This window comes from Odontomachus brunneus, unplaced genomic scaffold, assembly GCF_010583005.1.
Source record: "Odontomachus brunneus isolate Ranch 3 - 2012 unplaced genomic scaffold, Obru_v1 Obru_scaffold_108, whole genome shotgun sequence".
Taxonomy (NCBI): domain Eukaryota; kingdom Metazoa; phylum Arthropoda; class Insecta; order Hymenoptera; family Formicidae; genus Odontomachus; species Odontomachus brunneus.
The window spans coordinates 357,366-360,754 of record NW_022639558.1 but is presented as its reverse complement, the minus strand read 5'-3'; the positions used below and the strand labels follow the sequence as shown (position 1 = coordinate 360,754).

Genomic DNA, 3,389 nt, shown 5'->3' with positions numbered 1-3,389 from the left:
GTTAGAGAAACTAAATGATAAAGTAAGTAAGATAAAAGTACCAATGCCTAAACATTAATAACTCTGAATATCCTTATTTAGCTTATAATTAGGAATAAAACATAATCGTATTATAAATATGAATATTAAAATTTCCGACGAATTCATAGATATTCAATATATGTATTCTCTACGTTAGTATATTAATCTACGTTAGTATCTCAACGTTAATATATTAATTAGTAAATATACACACGCAGTTGGCAATTAACGAGCCGGTTATATTTAAAATTTATATAGATAAGTAGATGTTAAATTATTTAATAAGAATTTGTGTGTGAGAAAATTGGTAAAAGAACAAGATTTAATCTCATCTCTTCCTAATTTTTCTTCTTTCTCTTTTTTTCTTTCTAATTTTTTTTTGATAGACGTTTCGATGAGATTTGTAGTTTTTAAAAGAATTGATATGAAGCTGAAAAGGCAAAAATAACAGTTATGCGACTAATAATGCTGTTTGTCAATAGTGATTTAAATTTAAGTTCAGTGCAATAACAGAAGCAAAAAAGGCGTTGACTGACGTCAACAAGATCGGACTCGCGGCCAAAGAAGCATTATTAGACGTGAAAATCAGTTGCAAATTTTACACTAGATTTTAAGACCGATATTCATAGTTGTAAATTATTTACAATCTTCGATTGCGAGATTATAGCTTCTTATTCATAAACCGTTATTCGATTTTGTTTGTATGAATATCTCATTTTGTATAAAATAAGTAATAAGGTTGACAAATAGTCAGAGATTCATGAAACTAGAATTGTTAAACTATGATTTATCAAATGACGTCCAACTATGAATATTAGCCTAAATTTCGACTCGGGCATTTCTTTACTCGCGGTAGGTTCGTCAAATGGTAGGTTCGTTAAAGCCGGGAACATTCGATATAATAAATTATTTCGCACACCTGGAAATGTATGATGTGTCGCTGCCCGCATCCTGGTATCCTGCTTCCTCCGTCCCGGCTCACTGATCCTAGCATCCTGGCTCCCGGATGTCCTGTCATGGCACTGAGACTGATACACTGACACTGACACTCGCGTAGTTGCTCAATGCAATCGCAGAGAAATACGCGCGTTAATGAACTCGATGTAAACGGGAAACCGATTAAAAGTTTTAAGAGTCAACGAAAATAATATTTAATATATCGATACAGGTGCTTCGCAACGTGCGCGTCGCTCGGCGCCTCGAGACGTAATGAAAAAACGCTAGAGAAGGTAAGACTAACCGACTCTAAGTTTGCGAGAGGAATGTTTTGATTTGCGCGTATTGTTCTGATCTCTCAGCTATCGAGTATTCGAGCGTCGTTTCGGCGGGCGATGACTGTTGTCGTTTTTGCCGATTGTTTTGGTACTCTCGCGCGTCGCGCACTTTGTCGCGTCGAGCCGATGAGTAACGAACATATTCGCGACGCGAGCGGACGTATCAGTGAGTTCATTATTTCCGTAAACTCCTGAAATATATTTAATCCTTTCGCTACCAATTTTGTTTTTTAGAGGTATAATTTTTTTTTCACTTCCACTTCATTAGCAGAAAAATCTAGTTTTATGTTTGCCAAAGGAATACAGCCGGGACATTGATGTTGCACTGGGATTTTTGGGAGGGCATATTTATTTCAATGTGCGGTAACAAATAAAGTAATAGCTGATGTGTTCTGACTGAAGAAACTGTTCACTCGATTAAATAAGATTTATTAATAGTGGGGAAAACATACATATATCCCTTTGGTAGCGAAGGGGCTAATCGGACTGCATCACTTTTATTAACACGTGTTTCTACCAATCGAATTGTGTCTCCGCGAGTGTCAGTGTCATTGTCACGAGGGAGTATCTGATGTGCCACGACGAAACTGCCAAATCGGGAAGGTCAAGGATGTAGACTGCGGAGCTTCGAGATACATCAGCGATACGTTATACATTCCCAGGTACGTCAAATCATTTGATAATTAGATTCCTGACTTTCTTCATTGACGTTTTGATGATCTCGTCGAGAATGAGAAGATACCCGAGTAGAAATTTAGAATCTGTTCGAAGGCAGACATGTCGCAAATTTATTAACGCCTTTTTTCATTCCTTTTGTTGTTGTGCTGGTTGCAAATTTAAATCTCTGTTGATGCTCTGCATTATTATTGGGCAGATTCTTTTCCTTTCCTCTTACTATCTTCAAATGCCACGGAAATTTTCTATGCCGATAAGAGATAATAATGCAGATATGAAAAAAATGTCAAATATGTGTCTTATGGAAAAATTTCAGTTCGCCATTCTATTTTCCTACATTATCTATCCATAAATGTTTAACGTTTGCTTATTGTATACGTTATATATTTAATCAAATAAGGCGTGTAATTAATACGCCGCTCTTTGAAACGAGAAATAAAGAGCAGACACAGGTAGAATATTGGGGTGATCGAATATTGATTTATTCTGAAACAAGCGCTGCTTCAGGCCTTAAAATAGAGAAAAAAGAGAAACACGTAGACAATAACAAGTAATTGTGCCAGGATACGACAATAGTCTCTGCAGTGTTATATCTCGAGATTCCCTGTTGGTTTGACTAGCTCGACGGAATTTGCAGGGTCAATGCAGAATCTCGATCAATCTTGACTCGCAATCTCGACTCAGGTATGTCGCCGCGCACCTTCGCGGCGACGCGAAGACAACGCGGCGGCGAGACACGTAAAAATTGAAAAGCGAAACACTCTGTACGCATTGACTCACAGCCGAAGCGCCGGAAGATAAAACGCCAAGTGCGCAGATAAGTAGTGTTCTCGGTAAAAATAGGGGAAAAAACGAGAGAAAAAGAATACTTTGCGGCGGAAGAAACCATCGGTGTCGCGTCGACGGAGCGTCGAAAAGGTAGAGAAAGAGAAGAAGAAGGAGCGACACGATCCACCGGGATGATTCATGACGGTTTACACCTTGGCGAGATTATAATATCAGCTCTCATATCTCTACCTCCGCTTGTCGCGTACCTCAGCCGGTCGGGTCGGATTCGCTTAATTTCATCGTTGTCGACGGGGAAAAGGTGTCGCTTTTCTTTCCTCTTTTTCTCAGGGGTTTGGTAGTCGTGGCGCTAATTAATCGTCATCGATATCCGGAAGAAACGATGTCCGCAGACGGAAAGAAGTTCCTGAGCTGCGCCTCGTAATTCGATTTCGCGCGAGAGCCTGTGCGCGCACCTAGCTACCACTTTTAATTAATTGTATCCACTGGCGCCGAGGCAACGAGGTGGACGTGATTTGACTAACGAGGCAAATTCTTAAATTAACGAAGAAACTACCTGTCTCTCCCCCCCTCTCTCTCTCTCTCTCTCTCTCTCTCTCTCTCTCTCTCTCTCTCTCTCTCTCTCTCTCTCTC

At 39.5% G+C, this 3,389-nt stretch overlaps 1 long non-coding RNA gene across 1 annotated transcript in view; it reads left to right on the top strand.

The window, feature by feature from the left end:
- The first annotated feature begins 1,418 nt into the window (after nt 1–1,418).
- Nucleotides 1,419–3,389, top strand: part of LOC116849234 — a 67,658-nt gene continuing 65,687 nt past the window's right edge. Inside the window, exon 1 of the long non-coding RNA XR_004379103.1 lies at nt 1,419–1,957. This is a non-coding gene — a long non-coding RNA (uncharacterized LOC116849234). The remainder of the gene's footprint in view (nt 1,958–3,389) is intronic.